The sequence below is a fragment of the Lampetra fluviatilis genome, chromosome 26 (genome assembly GCF_964198595.1).
Source record: "Lampetra fluviatilis chromosome 26, kcLamFluv1.1, whole genome shotgun sequence".
Taxonomy (NCBI): Eukaryota; Metazoa; Chordata; class Hyperoartia; order Petromyzontiformes; family Petromyzontidae; genus Lampetra; species Lampetra fluviatilis.
In genome coordinates this window covers 13070996-13087654 of record NC_136300.1, presented here as the reverse complement: position 1 = coordinate 13087654, position 16659 = coordinate 13070996, and the positions used below count along the sequence as shown (strand labels likewise).

Here is a 16659-nt window from a genome sequence, read left to right as displayed (position 1 = left end):
CCTGTGTCGCGGGCTTCAAGGGCAGCCGCGCGATCCACCACACCGCATCTCGGCCACGTTGCGACCCGCCCGCGCCGCCGACAACTCTAGCGAGCACCGTTCTTGCGGCTCACTAGCTGCAGGGGAGCGGCACCCATGGCACGCGAGAGGTTGGCCCGGCCAGAATCACGTTTTGCCAGCATCGTAACCAGCCAGGAACACCCACGGCCGCCTTTGTCTCTCCAGTGTTTACACTACGCACTAGGTACTTGTACGAGTGAGGATATTCTGGGTACATAAATTGCATTGTTTACGGTGTCATTGCAGCACACCGTTGTGATACGCTTCACATGCTCAACAATCTGGAGCGGTCAAGCTGCCTTTGCAGCTGCACCAACGGAGTTAAAGCCATGGTTCAACGCACCTCGGCCAGCGCCTACTTGAGCTACGCGTCTCCCTCCTGCAGCTGGCGCTCGCACTCGCACAGCCGCGCACCTCGCCCTCCGCCGCTCGCGCCTGCCCCTCCCCTCGCTCGCGCTCCCACCACTCCTGCTCCAGCTGGCCCGGAACAGGCCACTAAGGGGACTCTGCAATCACGGATTCATTCTTAATAAATATACTTTTATTATTTTACATTTTTTTGCGCGTGCGCTTCTGCGCGCACGTGCGTGATTGTGTCAAATGCAGCGTTGGTTAGAATACACCTATTGCTCCAAAAAAATGCCGGGACCTTTCCAACACCTAAATTAACTGAGGGACAGCATTTCAAATTCCCCAAACCCCAGGCCATCCCTTCCAATCACGCTGCACACACGTCTCCTGATTAGCGTCTCGCGACTAATTCACGCTGCCGCCTCTCCTACCCACGACTGGGGGGCAGGGCCAGGGGGGCCCCGGCGTATCAATCTGCACGGATATCTCGTCTGCACACGAAAGAGAGGGCCAGGAGAGGTTTCCTTTCATCTGCCGCCACGGTGCAAAACAAACGAGATTGGTTAGCGAGGCTGGAGGGGAAGGATTTGTGTCACCTCTGAGAGCCGCCACCGCTGCCGCCGCCTCGTATTGTGTTTTTTACGAGGGGAAAGAATTCCCAGCTGAAGTGGCTGCCTGTGCGGAGGCCGCTTTACCGCGCACGGCGGGGCTATTATACATTTTCTTAAAACTCCAGACCCGATCACATGTGCCACTCAACCCTTTCTCTCATCTATTATTCTCTTAAATGCCCTGGAAGAGAAACATGGGGGGAAAAAAAAATTACGACAACATTTTTACAGGAGCACGTATTTTGTATGGCAGAGCTCGTCGCCGCAGATAGAGAGACAGACGCGGCGCGGGGATGGGAGGTAGAGACACACGCATCCACGCTCCTCAAGACGTGTACATCCACACTCCTCAAGACACACGCATCCACACTCCTTCACACACACGCATCCACACTCCTCGAGACACACGCATCCACACTCCTCAAGACACACGCATCCACACCCCACCAGACACACACATCCACACTCCTCAAGACACACGCATCCACACCCCTCCAGACACACACATCCACACTCCTCAAGACACACACATCCACACTCCTCCAGACACACACATCCACGCCCCTCCAGACACACACATTCACACTCCTCCAGACACTCACATCCACACTCCAGACACACACATTCACACCCCTCCAGACATACAAATCCACACTCCTCAAGACACACACATCCACACCCCTCCAGACACACATCCACACCCCTCCAGACACACACATCCACACCCCTCCAGACACACACATCCACACTCCTCCAGACACACACATCCACACCCCTCCAGACACACACATCCACACTCCTCCAAACACACACATCCACACTCCTCCAGACACACACATCCACACTCCTCCAGACACACAGATCCACACTCCTCCAGACACACACATCCACACTCCAGACACACACATCCACACTCCTCCAGACACACACATCCACACTCCTCCAGAAATACACATCCACCCCCCTCGAGACACACACATCCACACCCCTCCAGACACACACATCCACACTCCTCCAAACACACACATCCACGCTCCTCCAGACACACACATCCATGCCCCTCCAGACACACACATCCACAATCCTCAAGACACACACATCCACACTCCTCCAGACACACACATCCACACCCCTCCAGACACACACATCCACACCCCTCCAGACACACACATCCACACTCCTCAAGACACACACATCCACACTCCTCCAGACACACACATCCACACCCCTCCAGACACACACATCCACACCCCTCCAGACACACACATCCACACTCTTCCAGACACACACATCCACACCCCTCCAGACACACACATCCATACTCCTCCAGACACACACATCCACGCCCCTCCAGACACACACATCCACACCCCTCCAGACACACACATCCACACCCCTCCAGACACACACATCCACACTCCTCCAGACACACACATCCACACTCCTCAAGATACACGCATTCACATTCCTCCAGACACACATTCACACCCCTCCAGACACACGCATCCACACTCAAGACACACACATCCACACTCCTCCAGACACACACATCCACACCCCTCCAGACACACATCCACACTCCTCGAGACACACACCTCCACACTTCTCCAGACACACACATCCACACCCATCCAGACACACACATCCACACTCCTCGAGACACACGCATCCACACTCCTCGAGACACACACATCCACACCCCTCCAGACACACACATCCACACTCCTCGAGACACACACATCCACACTTCTCCAGACACACGCATCCACACTCCTCCAGACACACACATCCACACTCCTCCAGAAACACACATCCACACTCCTCGAGACACACACCTCCACACCCCTCCAGACACACATCCACACTCCTCCAAACACACACATCCACACCCCTCCACACTCAAGACACACACATCCACACTCCTCCAGACACACACATCCACACCCCTCCAGACACACACATCCACACTCCTCAAGACACACACATCCACACTCCTCCAGACACACACACCCACACCCCTCCAGACACACACATCCACACCCCTCCAGACACACACATCCACACTCCTCCAGACACACACATCCACACTCCTCCAGACACACACATCCACACTCCTCCAGACACACACATCCACATCCCTCAAGACACACACATCCACACTCCTCCACACACACACATCCACACTCCTCCAGACACACAGATCCACACTCCTCAAGACACACAAATCCACACTCCTCCAGACACACAGATCCACACTCCTCCAGACACACACATCCACACTCCTCAAGACACACAGATCCACACTCCTCCAGACACACAGATCCACACTCCTCAAGACACACAGATCCACACTCCTCCAGACACACACATCCACACTCCTCCAGACACACACATCCACACTCCTCAAGACACACACATCCACACCCCTCCAGACACACACATCCACACTCCTCAAGACACACATCCACACCCCTCAAGACACACAGATCCACACTCCTCCAGACACACACATCCACCCCCTCCAGACACACACATCCACACTCCTCCAGACACACATCCACACTCCTCCAGACACACACATCCACACCCCTCAAGACACACACATCCACACTCCTCCAGACACACACATCCACACCCCTCCAAACACACACATCCACACCCATCCAGACACACACATCCACACTCCTCCAAACACACACATCCACACTCCTCAAGACACACAGATCCACACTCCTCCAGACACACAGATCCACACTCCTCAAGACACACAGATCCACACTCCTCCAGACACACACATCCACACTCCTCCAGACACACACATCCACACCCCTCCAGACACACACATCCACACTCCTCAAGACACACATCCACACCCCTCAAGACACACAGATCCACACTCCTCCAGACACCACATCCACCCCCTCCAGACACACACATCCACACTCCTCCAGACACACATCCACACTCCTCCACACACACACATCCACACCCCTCCAGACACACACATCCTACACTCCTCCAGACACACACATCCACACCCCTCCAGACACACACATCCTACACTCCTCCAGACACACACATCCACACTCCTCCAGACACACATCCACGCCCCTCCAGACACACACATCCACACTCCTCCAGACACACACATCCACACCCCTCCAGACACACACATCCACACCCCTCCAGACACACACATCCACACCCCTCCAGACACACACATCCACACCCCTCCAGACACACACATCCACACTCCTCCAGACACACACATCCACACTCCTCAAGACACACACATCCACACCCCTCCAGACACACACATCCACACCCCTCCAGACACACACATCCACACCCCTCCAGACACACACATCCACACTCCTCCAGACACACACATCCACACTCCTCCAGACACACACATCCACACCCCTCAAGACACACACATCCACACTCCTCCAGACACACACATCCACACCCCTCCAAACACACACATCCACACTCCTCCAGACACACACATCCACACCCCTCCAAACACACACATCCACACCCCTCCAGACACACGCATCCACACTCCTCCAGGCACACACATCCACGCCCCTCCAGACACACACATCCACACCCCTCCAGACACACACATCCACACCCCTCCAGACACACACATCCACACTCCTCCAGACACACACATCCACACCCCTCCAGACACACACATCCACACCCCTCCAGACACACATATCCACACCCCTCCAGACACACACATCCACACCCCTCCAGACACACATCCACACTCCTCCAGACACACACATCCACGCCCCTCCAGACACACACATCCACACCCTCCAGACACACATCCACACCCCTCCAGACACACACATCCACACCCCTCCAGACACACACATCCACACTCCTCCAGACACACACATCCACACCCCTCCAGACACACGCATCCACACCCCTCCAGACACATGCATCCACACTCCTCAAGACACACGCATCCACACCCCTCCAGACACACGCATCCACACCCCTCCAGACACACGCATCCACACCTCTCCAGACACACACATCCACACCCCTCAAGACACACACATCCACACTCCTCCAGACACACACATCCACACCCCTCCAGACACACACATCCACACCCCTCCAGACACACACATCCACACCCCTCCAGACACACACATCCACACTCCTCCAGACACACACATCCACACTCCTCAAGATACACGCATTCACATTCCTCCACACATTCACACCCCTCCAGACACACGCATCCACACTCAAGACACACACATCCACACTCCTCCAGACACACACATCCACACCCCTCCAGACACACATCCACACTCCTCGAGACACACACCTCCACACTTCTCCAGACACACACATCCACACCCATCCAGACACACACATCAACACTCCTCGAGACACACGCATCCACACTCCTCGAGACACACACATCCACACCCCTCCAGACACACACATCCACACTCCTCGAGACACACACATCCACACTTCTCCAGACACACACATTCACACCCCTCCAGACACACACATCCACACTCCTCCAGACACACACATCCACACTCCTCCAGACACACACATCCACACTCCTCCAGAAACACACATCCACACTCCTCGAGACACACACCTCCACACCCCTCCAGACACACACATCCACACTCCTCCAAACACACACATCCACACCCCTCCACACTCCTCAAGACACACACATCCACACTCCTCCAGACACACACATCCACACCCCTCCAGACACACACATCCACACTCCTCAAGACACACACATCCACACTCCTCCAGACACACACACCCACACCCCTCCAGACACACACATCCACACCCCTCCAGACACACACATCCACACTCCTCCAGACACACACATCCACACTCCTCCAGACACACACATCCACACTCCTCCAGACACACACATCCACACCCCTCCAGACACACACATCCACAACCCTCAAGACACACAGATCCACACTCCTCCAGACACCACATCCACCCCCTCCAGACACACACATCCACACTCCTCCAGACACACATCCACACTCCTCCACACACACACACATCCACACCCCTCCAGACACACACATCCTACACTCCTCCAGACACACACATCCACACCCCTCCAGACACACACATCCTACACTCCTCCAGACACACACATCCACGCTCCTCCAGACACACACATCCACGCCCCTCCAGACACACACATCCACACTCCTCCAGACACACACATCCACACCCCTCCAGACACACACATCCACACCCCTCCAGACACACACATCCACACCCCTCCAGACACACACATCCACACCCCTCCAGACACACACATCCACACCCCTCCAGACACACACATCCACACCCCTCCAGACACACACATCCACACCCCTCCAGACACACACATCCACACCCCTCCAGACTCACACATCCACACTCCTCCAGACACACACATCCACACTCCTCAAGACACACACATCCACACCCCTCCAGACACACACATCCACACCCCTCCAGACACACACATCCACACTCCTCCAGACACACACATCCACACCCCTCAAGACACACACATCCACACTCCTGCAGACACACACATCCACACCCCTCCAAACACACACATCCACACTCCTCCAGACACACACATCCACACCCCTCCAAACACACACATCCACACCCCTCCAGACACACGCATCCACACTCCTCCAGACACACACATCCACGCCCCTCCAGACACACACATCCACACCCCTCCAGACACACACATCCACACCCCTCCAGACACACACATCCACACTCCTCCAGACACACACATCCACACCCCTCCAGACACACACATCCACACCCCTCCAGACACACACATCCACACCCCTCCAGACACACACATCCACACCCCTCCAGACACACATCCACACTCCTCCAGACACACACATCCACACTCCTCCAGACACACACATCCACACCCCTCCAGACACACACATCCACAACCCTCAAGACACACAGATCCACACTCCTCCAGACACCACATCCACCCCCTCCAGACACACACATCCACACTCCTCCAGACACACATCCACACTCCTCCACACACACACACATCCACACCCCTCCAGACACACACATCCTACACTCCTCCAGACACACACATCCACACCCCTCCAGACACACACATCCTACACTCCTCCAGACACACACATCCACACTCCTCCAGACACACACATCCACGCCCCTCCAGACACACACATCCACACTCCTCCAGACACACACATCCACACCCCTCCAGACACACACATCCACACCCCTCCAGACACACACATCCACACCCCTCCAGACACACACATCCACACCCCTCCAGACACACACATCCACACCCCTCCAGACACACACATCCACACCCCTCCAGACACACACATCCACACCCCTCCAGACACACACATCCACACCCCTCCAGACTCACACATCCACACTCCTCTAGACACACACATCCACACTCCTCAAGACACACACATCCACACCCCTCCAGACACACACATCCACACCCCTCCAGACACACACATCCACACCCCTCCAGACACACACATCCACACTCCTCCAGACACACACATCCACACTCCTCCAGACACACACATCCACACTCCTCCAGACACACACATCCACACCCCTCAAGACACACACATCCACACTCCTGCAGACACACACATCCACACCCCTCCAAACACACACATCCACACTCCACCAGACACACACATCCACACCCCTCCAAACACACACATCCACACCCCTCCAGACACACGCATCCACACTCCTCCAGACACACACATCCACGCCCCTCCAGACACACACATCCACACCCCTCCAGACACACACATCCACACCCCTCCAGACACACACATCCACACTCCTCCAGACACACACATCCACACCCCTCCAGACACACACATCCACACCCCTCCAGACACACACATCCACACCCCTCCAGACACACACATCCACACCCCTCCAGACACACACATCCACACCCCTCCAGACACACATCCACACTCCTCCAGACACACACATCCACACTCCTCCAGACACACACATCCACGCCCCTCCAGACACACACATCCACACCCCTCCAGACACACATCCACACCCCTCCAGACACACACATCCACACCCCTCCAGACACACACATCCACACTCCTCCAGACACACACATCCACACCCCTCCAGACACACACATCCACACCCCTCCAGACGCACGCATCCACACTCCTCAAGACACACGCATCCACACCCCTCCAGACACACACATCCACACTCCTCAAGACACACGCATCCACACCCCTCCAGACACACACATCCACACCCCTTAAGACACACACATCCACACTCCTCCAGACACACACATCCACACCCCTCCAGACACACACATCCACACTCCTCCAGACACACACATCCACACTCCTCCAGACACACACATCCACACTCCTCCAGACACACACATCCACACCCCTCAAGACACACACATCCACACTCCTCCAGACACACACATCCACACTCCTCCAGACACACACATCCACACTCCTCCAGACACACACATCCACACTCCTCAAGACACACAGATCCACACTCCTCCAGACACACAGATCCACACTCCTCAAGACACACAGATCCACACTCCTCCAGACACACACATCCACACTCCTCCAGACACACACATCCACACTCCTCAAGACACACACATCCACACCCCTCCAGACACACACATCCACACTCCTCAAGACACACATCCACACCCCTCAAGACACACAGATCCACACTCCTCCAGACACACACATCCACCCCCTCCAGACACACACATCCACACTCCTCCAGACACACATCCACACTCCTCCAGACACACACATCCACACCCCTCAAGACACACACATCCACACCCCTCCAAACACACACATCCACACCCATCCAGACACACACATCCACACTCCTCCAAACACACACATCCACACTCCTCAAGACACACAGATCCACACTCCTCCAGACACACAGATCCACACTCCTCAAGACACACAGATCCACACTCCTCCAGACACACACATCCACACTCCTCCAGACACACACATCCACACCCCTCCAGACACACACATCCACAACCCTCAAGACACACAGATCCACACTCCTCCAGACACCACATCCACCCCCTCCAGACACACACATCCACACTCCTCCAGACACACATCCACACTCCTCCACACACACACACATCCACACCCCTCCAGACACACACATCCTACACTCCTCCAGACACACACATCCACACCCCTCCAGACACACACATCCTACACTCCTCCAGACACACACATCCACACTCCTCCAGACACACACATCCACGCCCCTCCAGACACACACATCCACACTCCTCCAGACACACACATCCACACCCCTCCAGACACACACATCCACACCCCTCCAGACACACACATCCACACCCCTCCAGACACACACATCCACACCCCTCCAGACACACACATCCACACCCCTCCAGACACACACATCCACACCCCTCCAGACACACACATCCACACCCCTCCAGACACACACATCCACACCCCTCCAGACTCACACATCCACACTCCTCCAGACACACACATCCACACTCCTCAAGACACACACATCCACACCCCTCCAGACACACACATCCACACCCCTCCAGACACACACATCCACACCCCTCCAGACACACACATCCACACTCCTCCAGACACACACATCCACACCCCTCAAGACACACACATCCACACTCCTGCAGACACACACATCCACACCCCTCCAAACACACACATCCACACTCCTCCAGACACACACATCCACACCCCTCCAAACACACACATCCACACCCCTCCAGACACACGCATCCACACTCCTCCAGACACACACATCCACGCCCCTCCAGACACACACATCCACACCCCTCCAGACACACACATCCACACCCCTCCAGACACACACATCCACACTCCTCCAGACACACACATCCACACCCCTCCAGACACACACATCCACACCCCTCCAGACACACACATCCACACCCCTCCAGACACACACATCCACACCCCTCCAGACACACATCCACACTCCTCCAGACACACACATCCACACTCCTCCAGACACACACATCCACACCCCTCCAGACACACACATCCACAACCCTCAAGACACACAGATCCACACTCCTCCAGACACCACATCCACCCCCTCCAGACACACACATCCACACTCCTCCAGACACACATCCACACTCCTCCACACACACACACATCCACACCCCTCCAGACACACACATCCTACACTCCTCCAGACACACACATCCACACCCCTCCAGACACACACATCCTACACTCCTCCAGACACACACATCCACACTCCTCCAGACACACACATCCACGCCCCTCCAGACACACACATCCACACTCCTCCAGACACACACATCCACACCCCTCCAGACACACACATCCACACCCCTCCAGACACACACATCCACACCCCTCCAGACACACACATCCACACCCCTCCAGACACACACATCCACACCCCTCCAGACACACACATCCACACCCCTCCAGACACACACATCCACACCCCTCCAGACACACACATCCACACCCCTCCAGACTCACACATCCACACTCCTCTAGACACACACATCCACACTCCTCAAGACACACACATCCACAACAACCGCCATTCGCCACTAAGTGGCGGTGACGTCACCACGACGCTTGTGCCAGGCCATGTGCACCTTGAGGCCACGTGAAGTGTCGAACGCCCGCTGGCAGGAGGTCACGGGGCAGACCCAGGTGCCACGGGTCGACTGACCGAGATGACCGAGATGACTGGCTGATGCACCACCTGTGCCCCCTACTGTGCCAACTTGCTGTGCTTTAGCCACCCGGCGCTCCGCTCGTTGTTGTGAGCGTCGCTCCTCCGCCCTCCGTTGTTGTTGGAGGGCGACTGCCTCCAACTGCCCAGTAGCGTCCTTCACGAGCCTCCTCCACTGAGGCCGATCTTGACACCGCTGGTACCAGTCATCGGCAAGTCCACTCAGCTCCACGTCCTCCTGTACCACATCACTCCATCTCTTCTCTAGCCCGTGCCGCGCCCGTTTAGCCCCCTCGATCCGGCCGAACAAAAGCTGTTTAGGCATGCGGTGGCTGGGCATGCGGGCTACATGACCCAGCCAACGCAGCCTTGTCTGCCGGAGGAGCTCACTGATGGGACTTTGCCCAGATCTTTCAAGGACTTGTGAGCTCCTCACACAATCCAGCCTGGTTAAACCCAGGATGGATCGTAGGCAGGCCAGCCTAAATGTTTCCAACCGGCGAAGATGCTCCACTAGGGGGGTCCACGTTTCGCAAGCATAGAGAAGGGAGGGAATGACCGTGGCCGAGAAGACCTGAAGCTTCGTGCGGAGCGACAGACCAGGTAGCTTCCACACAGCGTTACGCAACCGATGAAAAGATATTGCCGCTCGACTGATTCGGAGTGAGACCTCTGCTGATAAACTGGAGCCGGTCATGAGCACACTGCCCAGGTATGGGAAACTCTCTACTCTCTCCACAACTGCCCCATCACCGATTGGGAGTTGTGGGGGCGGAGTGCCCGATGGTACAAAATACCCAGGCAGGTGCTTAGTTTTGGTGGGGCTGATGGTAAGGCCCCACCTCTTAGTGGCACACTCCAGTCTCAGCAGCAGCGTCTCCAACTCCTCTTCTGAATGAGCAGCTATTACCAAATCATCGGCATACATAACGTGGTTGACCAATAGGGAGCCATCCCTTGATCGCACCCGGGCGTCGATCAGCCTCCCATTATATCTGTACCAAATGGTAATTCCCCGGGTACAGCTATTGAAGGCTTCACGAACTACGCAGTCGAAATAGATGTTAAATAATGTGGGAGCCAGAGGACATCCCTGTCGCACCCCAAGGTGTACAGGGAAAGGCTCTGACTCCCGGCCACGTAGTTTTACCCGGGCCCGCTCACCATCATGAAGGTCCTTAATGATCGTGAGCAGAGGGTCAGGGACTCCGAAAGCACGAAGAACAACCCAGAGCCCAGTCCTACTGATGGTATCATAGGCCTTGACCAGGTCAATAAAGCAGAGATGTAGGTCTTTTTGGAATTCCCTACACCTCTGCTGTAGCAGACGGACAGAAAATATGGCATCTGTGCAGGACCGCCCTTTCCTGAAACCACATTGGGGCTCCGCAAGCCTCTCCTCAGCGTGCCTAGCAAGGCGATGTTGAATAATCCTTGCCAGGACCTTACCCGGCACACTGAGGAGTGAGATGCCCCTGTAGTTGTTACAGTCGGTACGGTCCCCCTTCTTAAAGAGGGGGACCACCAGGGCATCCTTCCAGTCCTGCGGAACCCGTCCAGTGGTCCAGACTGTTGTTATGATGTCATATAGGGCAGTCTGTGCACAAACGCCACCCTCCCTCAGCATTTCGCCTGGGAGATCATCTCTGCCCGGTGCCTTCCCTGGTCTCAGACTCCGGATCGCCCTCAGTACACATCCACACCCCTCCAGACACACACATCCACACCCCTCCAGACACACACATCCACACCCCTCCAGACACACACATCCACACTCCTCCAGACACACACATCCACACTCCTCCAGACACACACATCCACACTCCTCCAGACACACACATCCACACCCCTCAAGACACACACATCCACACTCCTGCAGACACACACATCCACACCCCTCCAAACACACACATCCACACTCCACCAGACACACACATCCACACCCCTCCAAACACACACATCCACACCCCTCCAGACACACGCATCCACACTCCTCCAGACACACACATCCACGCCCCTCCAGACACACACATCCACACCCCTCCAGACACACACATCCACACCCCTCCAGACACACACATCCACACTCCTCCAGACACACACATCCACACCCCTCCAGACACACACATCCACACCCCTCCAGACACACACATCCACACCCCTCCAGACACACACATCCACACCCCTCCAGACACACACATCCACACCCCTCCAGACACACATCCACACTCCTCCAGACACACACATCCACACTCCTCCAGACACACACATCCACGCCCCTCCAGACACACACATCCACACCCCTCCAGACACACATCCACACCCCTCCAGACACACACATCCACACCCCTCCAGACACACACATCCACACTCCTCCAGACACACACATCCACACCCCTCCAGACACACACATCCACACCCCTCCAGACGCACGCATCCACACTCCTCAAGACACACGCATCCACACCCCTCCAGACACACACATCCACACTCCTCAAGACACACGCATCCACACCCCTCCAGACACACACATCCACACCCCTTAAGACACACACATCCACACTCCTCCAGACACACACATCCACACCCCTCCAGACACACACATCCACACTCCTCCAGACACACACATCCACACTCCTCCAGACACACACATCCACACTCCTCCAGACACACACATCCACACCCCTCAAGACACACACATCCACACTCCTCCAGACACACACATCCACACTCCTCCACACACACACATCCACACTCCTCAAGACGCACGAGCAGAGCTTCATTTCTCACCGAATATATTCTCCGGGACGCTGGTGGCTTGGAATAGGTGGCACGTGACGCGTAGCCGCAAGCCACAGCGAGAAGTAGAGGGTGGCCCATCCAGACAAACCCAGTGGAAATTAAAGCCTGCAATTAACCCCAATGTCCTGAAAACTTAAACCTATTACTTGGCGATTGTGCATTTTACAGCGGTGCACAAGCACAAATAAAAACAAACTCAAGCCAACCAGCCCCTTGTGTGCTGTGCCGGCCATCATAGGTGCTACTCATTAACATCACTTACCCCAAAAGTCTGTCAAGGCTATACAGGGGATCATTGTATTTGTAACCATTCACCCCAGCATCCTGGAATGGGGATTTGACGCAGCCCTCGGACCCAGTAAAACGACAGTGGTCAACATGTCCGTGGACAGAAGTTCACGTATTTGTTTAACATTCTACACAATGTGCAATACAATTTACTACAAAGATTACATCCTTTTTTACTTGAGTGAATTCCATGAAGACTGCAGCATAAGTAAAGGATTTAACGGTAAAAATGTTGTAATAAAATACCGCACCAGTGATCGCCGCTCAGATCGCGTGAATTCGTGAGGAGGCGGTGATGCCGCCACTGCACGAGCAGTAGACTTCCTGCGCCTAACCTGGCACGAGCGCTGTGCACGAGGACGCCGCAGTTGGCGAGTGCTCTGCCATCGCGGTCGTCCGCACGCGCCCGGCTCATACACCGCCCCGGCGCTCCGGACCTGGGCCTCCGCCAGGTCGGAGCGCGTGCAGCCCGACGCCTCGTCCCGCCGGGAAGCCTACGTGCGGCACATGCGCACGTCACTCCGCAGAGCTGCCCTTTTATTACGGGTTTTCTGATGTTGTCTATTTCACGCTTTTGTTCCGCCGGTGCTACCGGCGTCACGTCCCGCGATAAAGAATTCATTTGTAACTATCGCAAAGCAGTGCATCATCCTATCGTGTTGGAGAATAGCCTGCAGAAGGTAATACCACATAACTACTTTTCAGATTCATTTTAGTAATCTTCTTCATCTACTTTAGAGAGTGCACTTTCCCCAAGCCCTGCTACAGCAGAATGTTTGTCACATTACAGTCTAACCAATAATATGATTCTCAGCATCACTCTGGCAAAAACATTACTAAGCTGCAGCGTGTACAAAATTCTTTGGCATGTGTCGTGACGGGTACTGCAAGATCTGAACATGTCCAATCAGTGGCAGCGGAACTACATTGGCTTCTGGTTGTTAAATAATACATCATAAGGTCGCACTCATTACGAAGTGCTTCCCACAAATGAACCACAATACCTTCATGATCTCATCAAAGAGCATAAACCATCACGCTAACTCCGGTCATCCTTGCAGCGGCTTTTGGCGAGCCAGAAACAATGATGGTCACTGCATCGCGTGCTTTCAGATGCCCTTCTGCGGCCATCTGGAATGCTCTTCCTTACGATATTAGGAAGCCACTGGAGCTACAGTGAGGGAAAAAAGTATTTGATCCCCTGCTGATTTTGTACGTTTGCCCACTGACAAATAAATGATCAGTCTATAATTTTAATGGTAGGTTTATTTGAACAGTGAGAGACAGAAAAACAACAAAATCCAAAAAAACGCATGTCAAAAATGTTATGAATTTATTTGCATTTTAATGAGGGAAATACGTATTTGACCCCTCTGCAAAACATGACTTAGTACTTGGTGGCAAAACCCTTGTTGGCAATCAGAGGTCAGACGTTTCTTGTAGTTGGCCACCAGATTTGCACACATCTCAGGAGGGATTTTGTCCCACTCCTCTTTGCAGATCTTCTCCAAGTCATTAAGGTTTCGAGGCTGACGTTTGGCAACTCGAACCTTCAGCTCCCTCCACAGATTTTCTATGGGATTAAGGTCTGGAGACTGGCTAGGCCACTCCAGGGCCTTAATGTGCTTCTTCTTGAGCCACTCCTTTGTTGCCTTGGCCGTGTGTCTTGGGTCATTGTCATGCTGGAATACCCATCCACGAACCATTTTCAATGTCCTGGCTGAGGGAAGGAGGTTCTCACCCAATATTTGACGGTACATTGCCCCGTCCATCGTCCATTTGATGTGGTGAAATTGTCCTGTCCCCTTAGCACAAAAACACCCCCAAAGCATAATGTTTCCACCTCCATGTTTGACGGTGAGGATGGTGTTCTTGGGGTCATAGGGAGCATTCCTCCTCCTCCAAACACGGCGAGTTGAGTTGATGCCAAAGAGCTCCATTTTGGTCTCATCTGACCACAACACTTTCACCCAGTTGACCTCTGAATCATTCAGATGTTCATTGGCAAACTTCAGACGGGCATGTATATGTGCTTTCTTGAGCAGGGGGACCTTGCGAGCGCTGCAGGATTTCAGTCCTTCACGGCGTAGTGTGTTACCAACTGTTTTCTTGGTGACTATGGTCCCAGCTGCCTTGAGATCATTGACAAGATCTTCCCGTGTAATTCTGGGCTGATTCCTCACCGTTCTCATGATCATTGCAACTCCACGAGGTGAGATCTTGCATGGAGCCCCAGGCCGAGGGAGATTGACAGTTCTTTTGTGTTTCTTCCATTTGCGAATAATCGCACCAACTGTTGTCACCTTCTCACCAAGCTGCTTGGCGATGGTCTTGTAGCCCATCCCAGCCTTGTGTAGGTCTAGAATCTTGTCCCTGACATCCTTGGAGAGCTCTTTGGTCTTGGCCATGGTGGAGAGTTTGGAATCTGATTGATTGATTGCTTCTGTGAACAGGCGTCTTTTATACAGGTAACAAGCTGAGATTAGGAGCACACTCTTAAAGGGAATGCTCCTAATCTCAGCTTGTTACCTGTATAAAAGACACCTGGGAGCCAGAAATCTTTCTGACTGAGAGGGGGTCAAATACTTATTTCCCTCAATAAAATGCAAATCAATTTATAACATTTTTGACATGCGTTTTTCTGGATTTTGTTGTTGTTATTCTG

General features: G+C 54.3%; 1 protein-coding gene and 1 long non-coding RNA gene across 29 annotated transcripts in view; both read right to left on the bottom strand.

Annotated features, from left to right (window-relative positions):
- Nucleotides 1-16659, bottom strand: part of LOC144942114 (uncharacterized) — a 140685-nt gene that overhangs the window by 45701 nt on the left and 78325 nt on the right. The window lies entirely within an intron of this gene.
- On the bottom strand, nt 501-14760 carry LOC144942117 (uncharacterized). Its single transcript, XR_013639317.1, has 3 exons — nt 14330-14760; nt 13695-13811; nt 501-566 (listed from the first exon to the last, which is right to left on the bottom strand). It is a non-coding gene; the product is annotated as an uncharacterized LOC144942117 (long non-coding RNA).